The sequence below is a fragment of the Triticum aestivum genome, chromosome 3D, assembly GCF_018294505.1.
Source record: "Triticum aestivum cultivar Chinese Spring chromosome 3D, IWGSC CS RefSeq v2.1, whole genome shotgun sequence".
Taxonomy (NCBI): Eukaryota; Viridiplantae; Streptophyta; class Magnoliopsida; order Poales; family Poaceae; genus Triticum; species Triticum aestivum.
Window position 1 is genome coordinate 578,056,246 of NC_057802.1, and position 17,203 is coordinate 578,073,448.

Consider the following 17,203-nt stretch of genomic DNA (forward strand, 5'->3'; position numbering starts at 1 on the left):
CTTTCTTTCTTTTTTAATATTTATTTTCATTTCCTTTTTCCCTTTTTACAAATCCACCTTTTTATTCATTCAAACATGGTGAATATTATTAAAATATATGGTAAGCATTTTTTATTATATGATTATTATTTTGAATATATGAAGAATATTTTTATATATCTATGAACATTTTTAAATATAAACTGAAATTGTTTAATGTGTATTTTATTTTAATATAGTAGGTTTTTAGATATTTAGCACCATCAAAACAATCCAACAACCGAAGAGGAAAAAATGACAGCACGTTGGTTTGGCAGCTAAGTTACCGTCCATGTTTTTTTTTGAACATCGGTACAGACACAAGCGCTCATACATATGCGCATACACTCACCCCTATGAACGCACACACACGCACACACTACCCCTATGAGCACCTCCGAGAGACTGAGCCGGCATGTCATCTTGAGATTTACGAAGTCACCATAGGCGCCTCATCGTCGACGGGAACGTCACCTTCCACTGAAAGCGCATCGCCGAAAATCCTGAAATAAATCCAGAAATAATGCGAGCACCAGGACTTGAACCCTGATGGGCTAGGAATACCACTGTCACTCTAACCATCCAACCACAACCATCCAACCACAGGTTGGTTCGCAGTTACCGTCCTCGTTGGCCTTTGGAGGCCCCTACTGGGAGAATGGAGCAAAATTGACACACAAAATTGAGTAAAATATGGCATGTAAAAGGTGGAATTCAATCCTATTCTTTTCTTTTTTATAGTTTTCATGGAGATTTAAGAGATTTTTTGAACACACACACACGAGTGGTTGACTGAAGTGCATGCATTTTGCATTAGCACGCAGCTTATTCGGACGCAAAATATCCAGGGTTTGTCGTGTGCTCAAAAACTAATGGAGTAGGCCGGCGACTTGTCCGGATTGAACAGCCCAAAGTGGTTCTCTGTCGGTTCCCCTGTCTTCAGGTTCTCGTTGAACATGGCGAACACGTACGTCTCCAACGGCCCGGACCTCTTGGGCGTGCCATTGCCGACATGTTTGATCAACCCCTGGTTGTACGCCTGCGCGTTCTGCTCCGTCGCCCCGAACCCGCTGGCCGACGGCCACCCGCTCTCGGAGACGACGACCTTCACCCCCGGTTTGTTGGCGTCCTCCAGCGCTGCATAGATGGAGTCGACCATGGCGTCGAAGAGGTTCGTGTAGGTCAGGCCGTTGCCGTCATCGTTCACGGTGGTGCCAGGCACGAAGGTGGCGTAGTTGAGCTTGATGTTCTGCGGGTCGCCCTTGTAGGCGAAGTAGGGGTACACGTTGGCCAGAAGCGGCGCGCCGGTGCTCGCCAGGAAGTCCAGGATTGGCCCCATGTAGTCAAGGTCCGCGAACACGCCGTTGGAGGGCGGGAAGGTGTCGGTGACCACGTCGAACCGCAACGACGTGGACACCTTGACGCTGCCGCCGAGGCCGGCGGCCGCGAGCGCCGCTTGTACGTTCTTCATGGCCGGGAGGATGGTCTTCTGGCCGGCGCTGTCCATGACCTCGTTGCCCACGGCGATGTAGCGGAAGGAGACGCCCGGGTAGGGCTGGACGTTGGCCTTGACCCAGGCGGGCGCGGCGGAGGGGTCGTTGGCGAGGCTGGTTAGCGCGCCGTTGCCGACGTCCATGAGGAGGGCGATGCCCGTGCCGCTGAGCGCCTTGAGGACCTTGCTCTCCGGCTCGTAGATCCGCATGGCGTTGATGCCCTTGGACTTGTAGAGCTTCACGACGTCGCTCGGCGCCGGCAGGTTGTTGCCGATCACGCCGTTGCAGACGCCGACGGAGTGCGCTGAAAAGATTAATGTGCGGCAAGAGTTAATGAGTCTGATTTCTTGTGTACGTCAAAAATACGATAATGAAGCAATTAGTACGTAATATCTGATTCCTGGCATAAATGTTTAGTTATCGCCGGAATGAGCCTTTTTTTTACGCCCGTGAGGATTAGCTGCCCGGTGAGCACTGCACTCTTTTTATGCTCTATAAATATATATATTTTCATGTATGTACAACAAAATGTATAGATGCATCTTAAAAAATCATGGATATAGTAGTACCTGCTGGAAATGCTGCGAAGGCAACAAGGACGACCAGCACCACTGCAACTGTAAGCATGGGAGCAACACCTTGCCTCGCCATCGACGATCTTAGCTGGGTGTGTGTGTGTGTTGCAACGCAATGCAGTGTATGTATTCTATACCAGGCACAGTCGTCTCTTTATATGCAAGTTCTCAGCACTGGTATCCTGCAGTTTGGCGCAAACACACGTTCCGACGTTCGTTCCAGGTCGACCGAGTCCACCACCAGAGTTTCTTTATTTCTTATCCGTTTCCATTTTCCACCACTAGTATAGCACCTACTGTACGTGCTAAGTGCCAAGTGCATGCGCAACTTGTTGGTTGGCCTGTGGAAACCGGTTGAACGGGTGTCACCATCCTGTCCGGCCATATATCGATCGTTGTGGTGATTAATTGACTCAACCCGGCCGGGAGCGATGAGGTCGTCGACGTGCCGGTACCGGTCGCTCGCAGAGCTTGGCAATATCTATACAGCGAGAGCCGCGGCATGGCTAGCTTGTCTGGCTCGTGGAATTTCCTCGGCGCGCTGACCGCTAACCTGGGCCGTCTCGGCGACTGATAGTGGCCTCGACTATGCGCGTTTTGTTGCTTCCTCAAGCAAGTGCTATCAACAAGGGCTGAGAGTACGTTGCTCTTCCTCAAAGTAAGCTGCTTGTCTGCGTGTACGTTGTGGCACGGGTGCTATCAACAAGGTTTGAGGGTGGTGGTCAGTGGCGGAGGCGCGGAGCTAGACCAGGAAGATTGAGGGGGCCAATTAAAAAATACAATTTTTAGGGAGGGCAAAATCTCTATTTTTTTTCCAATCTAAAAATCCCAATAAAAAATTTCTTCATTAAATTTTCCCAGGTTGGGGGGGGGGGGGGGGGGGGGGGGGGGCACGGCACCTGCAAGGATGCACATAGCTCCGCCATTGGTGGTGGTGGTGGTGGTTTCACAGCCGACTGTAATAGTCTGCGATATACGTATTTTCTTTTCTTTGTGTTTGGGACGCCGTGTGTGGCTCTCAGATCCTCCTAGCAACCTTTGTATCCCCAACACTCTCGTTGATTAAATGAAGTGCGCTATCTCAACTAAAAAAATTGAATATGCGGAGCAGGAGTATATACGGGGCAAAATTGATACAGAAAACTGGGAGTAAAACATGGCATGTAAGAAACTGGAATTCAATCCTTTTTTTCTTTTCTTTGTGACGTGTTTTATGGGACATTTTTAAGAAAATAAAACATAAGACACACGAGTAGTTGACTGAAATGCATGCAGTTTGCATTACCAGGCAGCTTATTCGAACACGAAATATCCGACGCTTGTCGCACTCAGAAAGTAATGGAATAGGCCGGCGAGGTGTCCGGATTGAACAGCCCAAAATGCTTCTCGCTCTTCTCCCCGTCCTTCAGGTTCTCGTTGAACATGGCGAAAATGTACGTCTCCAACGGCCCGGGCCGTTTGGGCGTGCCGTTGCCGACGTGGTTGATCAACCCCTGGTTATACGTCCGCGCGTTCTGCGCCGTCGCCCCGAAACCTTCGTCCGACGGCCACCCGCTCTCGGATATGACCACCTTAACCCCGGGCTTGCCGGCTTTCTCCAGCGCGGCGTAGATGGAGTCGACCATGGCGTCGAAGAGGTTCGTGTATGTCAGCCCCTTGTCGTTCACGGTGGTGCTGCCTGGCACGAAAGTAGCGAAGTTGAGCTGGATGTTCTTCGGGTCCTTCTCGTAGGCGAAGTAGGGGTAGACGTTGACCAGCAGCGGTGCGCCGGTGCTCGCCAGGAACTCAAGGATGGGCCCCATGAATGATGTGTCCGCGAACACACCGTTGGAGGGCGGAGAAGTGTCCTTGACCACGTCGAACCGCACGGAAGTCGACACCTTGACGCTGCCGCCGAGGCCGGCGGCCACGATCGCCCGTTGTACGTTCCTCATGGCCGGGAGGATGGTCTTCTGGCCGGCGCTGTCGATGACCTCGTTGCCGACGGCGATGTAGCGGAAGGAGACGCCCGGGAAGGAGGAGACGTTGGCCTTTACCCAGGCGGCCGCAGCGGAGCTGCTGGAGGCGAGGCTGGGTAGCGCCTTGCCGACGTCCATGAGGACGGCGATGCCCGTGCCACTGAGCGCCTTGAGGACGTTGCCCTCCGGCTCGTAGATCCGCATGGCGTTGATGCCCTTGGATTGGTAGAGCTTCACGACGTCGCTCGGCGCCGGCAGGTCGCTGCCGAGCACGCCGTTGCAGACGCCGATGGAGTGCACTGGAAAAAAAATGCGGCATGCAAGAGCTAATGAGTTTGATTTGTTGCGTTAAGTACAGCATGTAATCACCGCCCAAAGATATACTATGTACAAATGAAGCACTTTATATTGTGTGTTAATTCTGTATGAAGGATTCCAACAAAATATACATGCATGCGTACACACATCTTAGTAAAAGCATATATGTTACCTGCTGGAAATGCTGCGAGGGCAACAAGGACCAGCGCCACTCCGAAGTCTACACCTTGCTTTGCCATCCTCCTCGCTTATGTCTGTGTATCTCTGAGGTGTCTTCCCCCCTATTTGGATATGCAATGTACCAAGCACATTCGTCTCTTATATACACAAAAGATTCTCAGAACTACCCGGCAGTTTGGCGCAATAATAGACCAATATTAGTTTCTTATCGGTTTCCATTTTCCATAGCACCTACAGCATGTGTAGTGCTGGCATGCATGAGATGAGACCGGCCGGCGGGGCAACTTGTTCGTTGGTCTGTGGAAACCGGTTGAACGGTTGTCACCATCCAGTCCGACCATATTTTATCGTACGCGCGTTGCGGTGATTGACTCGACCCGCCCGTGAGCGATGAGGTCGTCGACGTGCCGGCACAGGTCGCATTCCATCGCTGGGAGAGAGCTTGGCTGGCTCGTGGAATTTCCTCGCCGCGCTGACCGCTGACCTGGCCCGTCTTAAGGGCTGATGATGGCCTCCACAGTGCGTGCTTTGTTGCTTCCTTGCCAGTTGCCGCTAACCCCCTAGCTAAGCTAATTGTCTGTGTGTACCTTGTAGGCTTGTGGCACGGGTGTTATCAACCTGGACTGAGAATGGTGGTGGTTCACACCCGATCGAATCGACTGTACTAGTCTACCATAGCCCCTGATCATCGTGGCAACCAAAGCAAGGTTTTTGTTTCTTCCTCTCCCCCCCCCCCCCCCCCCCTTTTGTTGTGAATAGGCAACGAAAGCAAGTTAGAGCATCTACAATTGGGCTGGACAAATATGACCCCTAAACGTCTGCCAACGCGTAGGTTTCATCATAGATATTTCATACAAAGATTAATACGAGCTACATTTAATAGAGACTACACTAATGCTACTCCTCGTCCGAGGAAATGTTGATGACCTCCGGCCTCATGGTCATTTGCGGCGGGGTGAAGCTCCAACGCCTCCTCCTCCTTGTCGGCGTCCGCGAATAGCCGCTCCTTCCTCATGTTGGCGAGGTGGATAAGGCGACGATTTGCCACCACCTCCCGCCGGGACTGGATCGACTCCATGATGGCATGGTTCTCGGCCATGAGGCCAGGATCAGCAACAAGCCCGGCAAAGTGCCATTGCCCGCGTGCTCGGCCTCAACCATGTGGTGCTCCACCTCCACGGCTTTAGTAGGGGAACATGCTACATAAGAAAAAAAAAATCACGCACATAGATCTCAGAAACACTATGGAGGTACTAGTAATGATTATCTCAACAATGATCTACGCACCGAAGTAGAGGAAGAAGAGTTGGTGAAGCTCACTGATTCCTACAACTAGGTTAGACCACCCAGCTGCGAGAATTTCTCTGGATGATCCAACCTGCGAGGTATCCACGCGTCCCTGTCTAAGGATACTACAATACTTCATGGAACATCACAAAGAACTATAGAGGAAAAACTAGAGGGAGAGAGGCACCCTGGCGGTGTACTGATTAAAACAAGTCTAGACAGGAGAGAGAGAGAGAGAGAGAGCGTCGTAGTGGCGGGTCGGCCTCCAGTGCTTTAATGTGCCTCTAAACCCCCCCCCCCCCAACCCAACACACACATAGGGGGAAGGGGGCAACCCACTTTGGGAGGAGGCCCTTCTTGGGTCAGCCGACCTGGGTGGTGGAGTCCTCCTAGGACTCTATCCCGGGTGGCTTGCCCCCAAGTTTCCTTGGTGTTGGCCGACTTGGGCCCTTGGGGGGGCTTGCCTACAACTCCAGCATGGAGCGGCCCTCTAAGGACCCTCCGGAATATTCCGTCAGGATCTGGAACCTTTCAAAAGCTCTCGTGGCATTCTGATATATTCTGGGACTTTCATGGTATCACTAGGACACTCCCACACTACTAGGAAAAGGGCTATAGATGAAATGGCCACTAATGGCGCACCAGACATGTGGTGCGCCACTACTATATAGCAGTGGCGCACCATGTGCTGGTGCGCCATTAGTGTGAAAGACACTAATGGTGCACCAGACACACGGTGCGCCACTAGTAACAAATTTTTTTTATTTTTCCAAACATACTAATGGCGCACCAGGGCACAGTGCGCCATTACTAGTTAAATGGCGCACCAGCCACATAGTGCGCCACTACTATATTTTTTTTGCAAAACTACTAATGGCGCACCAGGATATAGTGCGCCATTACTAGTTTAAACTAGTAATGGCGCACTGTGCCCTGGTGCGCCATTAGTGTGTATATATATATATATTTTTGCAAAACTATTAATGGCGCACCACTAGCAGGTGCGTCATTAGTAACCAGGGTTACTAATGGCGCATTTGTAGGTGGTGCGCCATTAGTAACCTGGGACCAGCTAGATATTTTGGACAACCACACCTACCCACTCACTTTCCCCACTTCATTCTCTCCACCTCCTCCTCCAAGCTTGTCTCGGCTGCCTCCTCCTCCTCACCTCATTTGCACCATAGATTCATCCAAATTAAGTGGTTAAATTACCTTTTTTGATACGTAAGTAAGGGGGAAGCTATCTTTATGTTGTTCTCCCTCTAACAATGTGCACATGCACTTTTTATGGCCTAGCTAGATCTATGTATGTTTGTGGTGTTGCATATATGTTTGTGTTTGCAGGTACCGGTATTTGAAATGCGATAGTTGCCGATATTTTGCCGGAATGTTGATTCATTTCCGTTTCGGCGAGAATTTTGGCACTATGCATTCTTTTTGGTCCTATTTTTAGGGAAAGTCATGCCAAATTTTTTCTTGGTTCTAAAATATCGTTTTGCTCTACCCCGCACGCGACCATGGTCCGCACGATGACCGAAGGCATCGTGAATAGGTTTTTGAGCTCCGCGAAGGCCGAGATGCTTCAAAAGAACGAGACGGAGATAAGATGTCCGTGTCGAAGATGCAAGCTGAAGAGCCTTATTGCGGACCCGGATTCCGGGCAGGTGCGGGACCACCTGCTCTTGCGTGGTTTCATGGATGGCTATCGGTGGCAAGGTGATGAAGATGACTATGAAGTCGTCCATGGGGGCCGGGCAAGAAATGAGGAAGGGCAGCAAGACAACCACCGCGGCTCGGGCGGGCGAGAAGACGAAGAATCTCCAGGACATGATCACGACGGTGATGCTGTACACAGTCATCATGTAGAAGATGCGGACATGATGATGAGGAAGATGCCGGAGCAGACGAAGGGCATGATCATGAAGATGAAGATGCCGGCGGAGCAGACGACGATGGACCATCGATGGGCTGGGTGCAGGACCCTCATATTCAAGAGCTGCTTCTCAAGCAGACGGATAACGCAAGAGCTGCCGCCCGAGAGAAAGCCAAGCTGGATCAACTGGAGATAGACGCGGTTACTCCATTGTATGAAGGATGCAGGCCCGAGGATACCCGCCTGAAAGTAACGCTCATGGCTCTGGAGATGAAGGTAAAACACAAAATGACCGACGCATGCTTCGACGAGAACATGTCATTCTGGCACGAACGTCTTCCCAAGGGGAACAAGTGCCCGACCAGTTTCGAGGAGGCGAAGAAAATCGTGTGTCCTCTGGATTTACCGCACGTGAAATACCATGTGTGCATGAACAATTGCATCATTTATCGGGACGAGCACGCGGAGTCTACCATATGTCCGGTGTGCGGCGTCACTCGATACAAGAAGAGGAAGAAAGCTCCTCGAAAAGTGGTGTGGTACTTTCCGATCACTCCTCGTCTGCAGCGGTATTTCGCGGACCCTAAGGTAGCAAAGCTCCTGCGTTGGCACGCGGATAGGGAGGAGAAGAAGCGAGAAGATGACGCAAATGATCCGGAGATAAATAAAAAAGACAAGATGCTGAGTCACCCTAAGGATGGGAGCCAGTGGCAAGCGTTGAACTTCGAACACCCAGAATTTGGGAAGGATCCAAGGAACATCGTGCTGGGCGCGAGCACCGATGGAGTCAATCCGTTTGGCAGCCAGAGAAGCACACATAGCACCTGGCCTGTGTTTGTGTGGATGTACAACCTTCCCCCTGGTTGTGCATGAAGAGGAAGTACATTCACATGAGTATGCTAATTGAAGGGCCGAAACAACCAGGGAAAGACATCAATCTGTATCTGGGGCTGCTGAAAGAGGAGCTAGACACGCTGTGGAAAACGCCAGCCAATACGTGGGACGCCGCAGAGAAAGAATATTTCCCTATGAGAGCCGCACTGCTCACGACGGTGCACGACTATCTCGGTTACGGATATCTCGCGGGGCAGGTGGTCCACGGATTTTCTGGATGCGTCAGGTGCATGGATGACACAACGTATCGCCAGCTAGATAGAGATCCCGGGTCTTCGAAAACCGTGTTCATGGGACATCGAAGGTGGCTTCGCGACGATGACCCGTGGAGGAAACGCAAGGATCTGTTCGATGGTGAAACCGAACCCCGAAGACGCCCGCGTACGAGGAGCGGTGAGGAAATAGACGAGCTGTTGAAAAATTGGAAAGATTGCCCACTGCCGGGAAAGAAGCAAAAGGCGCCAGAGCCGGGAAAGAAGCGAAAGGCGCCAGAGCCGCTGCTGAAGGTATGGAAAACGAGGTCTGTTTTCTAGGACTTGCCGTACTGGAAGATCCATCGTGTGCCTCACAGCCTTGATGTCATGCATATCACGAAGAACGTGTGCGAGAGTCTGCTTGGTACCCTGCTCAACATGCCAGAGAGGACCAAAGATGGGCCGAAAGCAAGGGTAGACTTGAAATCAATGGGCATCAGGGAGGAGCTTCACGCTAATGATGATGATGATGAGGCGAAGCAGGACACGGAAAGTCATCGCAAAGGCAAAAAGGCCAAGAAGACCGGAAATGACTTCCCTCCCGCGTGCTTCACTCTAAGTCAGGAGGAGATCGATCAGTTTTTCACCTGCCTCGTAGAAGTAAAAGTTCCTTATGGTTACGCGGGGAAGATAAACAGATACCTAGACTCAGTGAAGCAGAAGTTCAGCAGGATGAAGTCTCACGACTGTCACGTGCTGATGACGCAGATACTTCCAGTTGCAATCCGTGGGATCATGGACGAGCACGTCCGTGAAACGCTATTTGGCCTATGCAACTTTTTCGACGTCATCTCTCGGAAGTCGGTTGGCGTGAGGCAACTCAGAAGGCTACAGGAAGAGATCGTGGTGATACTATGCGAGCTTGAGATGTACTTCCCGCCCGCATTCTTCGACGTTATGGTGCATCTGCTGGTCCATATCGTGGAGGATATCATCCAACTCGGGCCGACGTTTCTTCACAGCATGATGCCGTTCGAAAGGATGAATGGTGTCATCAAAGGATACGTTCGCAACATGTCACGTCCAGAGGGAAGCATAGCCAGGGGCTTTCTAACCGAAGAGTGCATCTCCTACTGCATGAATTATCTAGGCATTGAGAACCCCATTGGTCTGCCCGTCAAGAGGCACCTCGGCAGGCTCGCTGGATGGGGTCACCGTGAGGGTCGCCGCGAAATGCATGTCGACTTCGAGGGTCGACTCGCCGACTTTGAAAGAGCAAATCTAGTCGCGCTACAACACATAGACGTGGTCGATCCTTGGGTGGTAGAGCACAAAACCTTTATTGAGAAGACGTACAATGACCGAGGCCAATAGAGGACGGACGGAGATATAATCAAAGAGCACAACTCATGTTTCACGCGTTGGTTCAAGCAGAAGCTTCTGTCGTACCCTTTACATGAGGATTCTTCCGCGGAAGAACAACTCATATTCGCCTTGTCACAGGGCGCCGAGCACAACCTGATGACGTATGAGGCGTACGATATCAACGGCTAGACATTCTACACCGAGGACAAGGACATAAAGAGCGATGGTTATCAGAACTCCGGGGTAACGATGGAATCCTACACCAGTAATGACAAGGACAGATACTACGGAAGGATCGAGGAGATCTGGGAGCTGAGCTACGCTGGAGAGAAGGTCCCGATGTTTCGTGTCAGATGGGCCAAGAGCGTCATAAAAGAAGACCGGTATTTCACCACCATGGTTATACCCGAAGCCAAATCCAAGACCACAGGCGCGAACGTCACCGCGAAAAATGAGCCATGGGTACTGGCTTCCCAAGTGGACCAATGCTTCTTCATTACCGACCCGTCAAAGCCCAGTCGTGTTGTCGCGAGGAGAGGCAAAAGGAAGATCATCGGAATGGATGGAGTCGCCAATGAGCAAGACTTCGACAAGTACGGCGACCCGAAGATGGAACATGACGACGACGATGAAGTATCAGCATACACCACAAGAAGAAGCAGGACCACCCTACCTAAAGGACGTCCGTTCAAGAGAAGAACTCCATTTACGAAAAATAAGGGCAAGAAGATTGTCAACAGATAGCTAGCTAAGATCGATTGTATTTAAATTGTAGCCTTCATTTCTCGATTGTATTTCATGGGCACTTTTTGAACGCATGAATATTTTTAAATTTCATGGACACTCGATCTCGATCCCGCTCCATCTCGATCGCTATCCCACCTCGCCAGATCCGGTCCCCCTCGCCGCCGAGCACCCCCCGCACCCTCTCCCCGCTCCACCGGCCGCCGCCGCCGACCCCCCGCACCCTCCCCCGCTCCACCGCCTCCGACGACCCACCGCACCCTCCCTCGCTCCACGGCCGCCGACGACCCACCGCACCCCTCCCCCGCACCCTCCCGGGCCCGCTCCACCGGCCGCCGCCGCCGATCCACCGCACCCTCCCCCGCTCCACCGCCGCCGACGACCCACCGCACCCTCCCCGCTCCACCGCCGCCGCCGACCCACCGCACCCTCCCCCGCTCCACCGCCGTCGTCGACCCACCGCACCCTCCCCCGCTCCCCCGCCGCCGACGACCCCCCGCACCCTCCCCGGCCCGCTCCACCGTCACAAATGAATGCAACTAAAATTGCAAAAAAAAAACAAATTTGATTATATTTTCAAATAACAAATTTGATGATATTTTCAAATAATAAATTTGATGATATTTTTTCATATTCATAAATATTTTCAAATAACAATTTGATGATATTTTTAAAAAAATTATTACTGTTTCATATTCATATTCATTTTCTAAAAAATTATTAGATGCAACAAAAAATAATAATAATAAAAATTACTTATGGCGGACCTCTGGCTGGTGCGCCATTGCTATATAAAAAAAAGATTACTAATGGCGCACCGATCGTGGGTGCGCCATTGCTATCTAAAAAAACATACTAATGGCGCACCGTTGCGGGGTGCGCCATTAGTAAGCTTCCCCCCTAGCTAATTCCTCCCTCTCCCTCGCCAGATCCCCTTCGTCCCTCTCCCTCGCCAGATCCACCCGCGCGCTGACCCGACCCACGACGCCGCCGCCCCGACCCCCGCCGGACTCCACCCCCGCCGCCCCCGCGCCCCCCACCACTGCAGCTCCCCCGCGCCGACCCGCGAAGCACGTGGCCGCCGGCCTCCCCACGACCAACCGAGGTGCCCAGGAGGACCGCCGCCATCTTCCTCTTCGACTACGAGGATCCGGACGAGCTCGGACGCCCTCGAGCCATCCCTTCGACGCTGCCGCCGCCGCCGACCCCGACTCCAACCTCGACCCCGACCCTCCGGCGACCGGCCGTGCCCGCCCAGGTACCTCTCCTCCTTCCTCCTTCCTCCCTCCCGAGGAAGACGAAAAGAGTAGCGGCGCCAATATCTGCTCGGGCTCAAGAACTTCGCCGTAGCCACTTAACCCCGCTCGTCCCACAAGGTTGGTCGTGCCGCAGCTCTCTGGCTGCTTGCATTGTCTGCGTGTGCCGCCGCGAGCCACACAAGCTCCACGGCTACCTCCTCTGGCTGCTCGACCCTTATCAATTGTTCAATGAAATGCCCAGCTAAATGAAAATGGAAAGAGGAAAAATATTACCACGTGGGCCATCAGTGGTCGAAACCATGCCAAGTCAGCATCAAAACCACTTTTGTTGAGTCAATGGGCTAAAGTAATCTGGTTTGAGAAGTGGAGTTGCTAGCTGCATACTGAAATGAGTAAAATCACATGGCATCACAACATTAAAAGCCAAAAGCTAATTTAATGTATAAAAAATTGTTTCTCAGGTCAAATTATCTGTCCATCGATCAACTTTCACTCTTAACATATTTTGTTTCTTGTAATAACTACAATGTAATAATGTATATTGCAATAAGTGGTAACTCACATAAGTGCTTTGTCAAACTTGTTCATGTACTGAACTACTAATGCCTTGTGATGCTCTGAATTACTTGTGATGCCTCTGAATTACTTGTGATGTCCTTTCTAAATTTTAATGTGCCACGCCAGTTCATTCATCATTTAGGGCTTGATGTATGGAGGCTTGTCTACTTGCTGCTAATACAACATAATATTTGATATGAGCAGGGTGAACAACCTTCAGGTCTCGGGAATCTACTCAAGGCTGTAGACACTTCTTGTCTCACTTCTTTTATCATCGGTATAATAATCATATTAAGGAGTTTCTATAGTTCATTGTTCTTACCTGCAAATTTAAAATGAAAGCACAATCAATCCATATTAAAGACTTTAGGTTGGTTTTGTTTTGAAGGTTCTTACTAGGGTTCTTCTTGGCTGCAATTCCCTGGTATATTGGTGCTTTTCTTCTATCTTTGTTGCTTTGGATCACCGGGAGAAGCCTGGATTGATTGCCTGCACAGTTGCTGTAAGTACTCCATTTTCTAAAGCTTATCACATAGTACTAGCATTTTCTTCCGGTGCAAAAGAAAAGGGCTGTTGTTTGTCTTTTGTATAAAATGAACTGAAAACACTTAGATACTTATTAATGTTTCCTTACACGAATACTTCCTGTAAAGTTGATTTTATAAAGCTGTGTGATCTTTGTTTCTGAGACTGAAAGTGCTTCTATCTCAAAAAAAGAAGAAGCACGGTGAAGGCAATGATTGAAAAAGGTGATAGTTATGAGAAGATCAAGGCGAAATATCCTTTGATCAGCGAAGATGACTACAAGGAATTCAAGATCACGTGCGAGAGCAGCGCAACCTCCGAATCAAGTCAGTGGGGGAAAGAAATGCGGCAGTTGAACTTAGGGGTCCACCAACTCGGTCCCGGCGGTTACAGAGTGGCGGAGCCTATATTGGACAAGGAGGACGCGGAGCGTGCCGAGCAAGGCCTACCGCCCCGCTTCGAGAAATACCGTGACAAGCACACCAGGAACTTTGTCAGGGCCCGGTACAAGGAGGACCCGGTAACAAAGGAGCTTACCACGGATCCGAAGACCAGGGCGCTTGAGCTTGTTCTGGTAAGGAATACACCCCCGCGTAATTAGCTCCATATGGTTGCATTCTAATTAATGAAGCCAAATTTCTAAATGGTTCACATTCCTTCCGCAGGAGGCTGAAAGCAGTAGCGCGGGGTCGTCTCAGAGCTCCCCTTTCGACACCACTTTAAATAGGGCGTTGAACGTAATGAAAAACAAGGATAAGCTCAGTAAGCCGTCGTTAGCTAGTCGTGTGGCCGGCAAAGGCTTGTCCACAAAATGGTCGTCATACTATACCGCTGGTGGGCGAAAGGAGAAAAAGACCAGCTCAGAAAGCCAGTCGCGCGAGGTTCAAGAACTCAAGGCACAAGTGGCGCGGATTTCGGAGATTGTCCAAGAGCAAGTGCAACAACAACTGGGAACGACGCTCACCGCCATGGTGCCTACCTTGATTCAGGGGCTGACGACGTGGATTGCGGGCGGCCAACAGGGGCCTCCCCCGGTTCCCAGCTTCACGGCCAGCAACTCGCACAACGCGCAGGCGGCGCCATTGGTGTCTCTGGCGGAGGCGGTATTCGTGTCTCCGGCGCCGGCACGGGCATTGGAGCTTAATGCACCCGGGTGTACGCCGGCCGACACCTCGCCAGCAAGCGGCCCCTCCGTCAGTTGCACGCCCGCCGTTGGCGGTGCCTCGACATTAGCCGAGCTCGACGGCATCATGGTAACTAAGCCTCTCGGCCGATGACTTCATCTCCTTGCCTTTGACTGGGCATCCCTGACGCCCTACATGTTTTCGCAGGGCGCCGCCGACGTTCCTTGCACTCTCCTGCACTTCGTGGGCGGCGAGTTGGTCGATGTCGCCAAGGGCAGAATCGTTCAACCGGGCAACCGCGTGTTCCACGGTAATCCGATGCCACCCACCTTGTATAGGGTTGAACTGGTTCGGGTGCTGCCAGGCTGCGACGAGTTGTTACCTCCGATTCGACCCGCTGGGGCCGACGAAGATGATGTGATGACTCTCAGCGCCTGCGTAAGCTGGCCCCTGCTTTGGCCGAAGAGCCAGATTCGTTTGGGGGCGGGGGACACCACCCGACAGACAAGACCGCCAGTCGTGCCAGCGCCAAGCCATGGCAAGAATGCCGCAACGCTACCGGACATGCCGGACATCCCTATGGCACAGGATCCGGACATGCATATGGCACAGGATCCGGACGACGACGACAACGACGATGGTACATTTACCAACGTCGATAAGTACTTTGCCGAACATGGGTACGGTGACGAGTTCTGCGGGCCTCCTTCTCAAGAACCCAACCCTGAAAAAGACGACCGCGATCTAGCTGGTACGGCGGAGAAACCCAATTGCAACAAGCGTCGTCTGGTGTTCAGTTCTCAGGAGACGCCTCCAGCTGCCGCCTTCACCGAGCCTCAGATAGCTGAGGTGCGAAATATTATCAGCCCCAACACGCTCAAGGAGGCGGTCTGTGAGCAGAACTCGATCCCATTACAGCAGATCAGGAAGAAGGGACGGAAACGAAAGACTAACAAGGGCGCCGGTGCGAGCCAGCCGGCACCGAGTACGATCCGTGCTCAGGACGGGCCACCTTCACCTAAGGATATCTCGAGGAGGGTGCATGTGGCGGGTAGGGCGATGCTACCGACAAATATGCTCAATGCTGCAACCGGTGCTATGCGGAGTCTGCATGATAGTGTTCTTTCTTTGGAGAAGCGGTGTCTCAGAGAGAATGATGTGGCATACCCAGTTTTCGTGGCCAAGGTGCCAGAGGGCAAGGGCTTTGTGGATAGCGCCGTCGGGGGTACGATCGTCCTGTGGTTTGATGACATCTTTGCTATGTTTAACCTTCATCCGCTGCACTACACCTTCGTTCGGCTATTTTCGCTGAGTATGGAGATGCGGATCATTAGAGACAAGACCCCGGACATTGTGATAGTCGACCCCTTCTACATGCGTGCCAAGATCTTGGGCAGCGCTGGGGACCGGCAAGTCGCGAGTTCACACCTCGAAGGCGTCATTCTGGCAAACCCAGATAAGGATAACTTCCTCGTGCCTTACTTTCCCGAGTAAGTCATCCCCTAACCGCCCTGTAACATATGATTTCTTAGATTTCGATCATTCTTTTTTTTCTAACATTCCGTGTTCTGTGCAGTGACACACATTGCACACTCATCCTCTTAAGCCCGAAATATTCCATGGCCACGTATTTCGACCCGGACCGTGACTCCAAGATAGACTACACAAATATCAAGAAAGTTCTTGATGATGCTCTCCCCGGCTACGCCGCATCTGGAGGCACCTTTAAGAGGCCAGCTCGTAGGTACAGCAGGCACGTGTCCACCCACAATACGACGTTCCCCTGCATCAAGCAGCCGCCTGGCGGTCAGAAGGATGCCTACTACGCCCTCCATCACATGCGGGCGATCGTACGGGACCATAATCACCTTCTGCTACCAAATAATCTCAAAGGTTGGGCCGCAAGCTTGGCGGCAATCCAGGACGCGGACATCCGACAAGAATTCTTTCGCATCCAGTCGGAGTTTGTAGAAATCATCCATCAAGATGTCCTTCGTACCTCAGGGCAGTTCTACCTCAAATATCAACCGTCCAACAGTGAGATAGACACAACGCTACCAATGCAGGCTGACAACGTCCGCGACTTCATGACCATCACGAAAGACGGTGGCTTCATCCACGCTCCGGTCCCATGAGTCGAGTCGAAAGTAGTGATGCTATGTGTAGTTCTGAAACATCGATTAGCTCATGTTGTAATTAAACTTTAATGAACTTGTATGTCTCTTTGGTTTGGACAGTCGTTCAACTTAGATGTAATTGATGCTATTTATTAGTAGGACCATGAATCGTGTTATTAATGTCTTGCTTTTCTCTTCCGATCCTTTTGTTGCATACTTATATATTGCTTATGTATTGTCTGTTGTTTGGCTAGTGCATAGAGATGCCGTCGTATGTCGTGTACAAGGGTAAGGTTCCCGGAGTCTACGACGACTGGGAGGAGTGTTGGAGACAGGTTCACCGTTTTAGCGGTAACAGTTACAAAGGGTACACCACTAGGGCGGAGGCGGAATCTAGATACGCGCGCTATCTAGCGGGAGAGAGGAGGGAGCGTTGGAGGAACCGGATGAAGACCAGTTTCATCGCGATGATGCTCATCGTGATGACCGCAGCTCTTTTCTATGTGATGGTAGTTTAGATGATCGATATCGACTTGTAATGTGAAGACAAACTCGCTACTCGCGGCCTCGAGACTTGTAATGGTCTATCTTTGTTCGGTCTTTTGAATTCGGAGACTAATATGATGAATTGTATTCGGAGACTAATCTTCTATTGTATTCGATGAATCTGCTGTTGCTGTGTGGTGCTGTCTATATTCTGTCCAATAATATATTTTGT

General features: G+C 51.3%; 1 pseudogene across 1 annotated transcript; it reads right to left on the minus strand.

The window, feature by feature from the left end:
• Nucleotides 1-700: 700 nt before the first annotated feature.
• On the minus strand, nt 701-4,760 carry LOC123080633 (glucan endo-1,3-beta-glucosidase GIII-like; annotated as a pseudogene). Its single transcript, XR_006438506.1, has 3 exons — nt 4,535-4,760; nt 3,397-4,343; nt 701-1,810 (listed from the first exon to the last, which is right to left on the minus strand). The product of XR_006438506.1 is annotated as a glucan endo-1,3-beta-glucosidase GIII-like (transcript).
• Between the last annotated feature and the right edge of the window lie 12,443 nt (nt 4,761-17,203).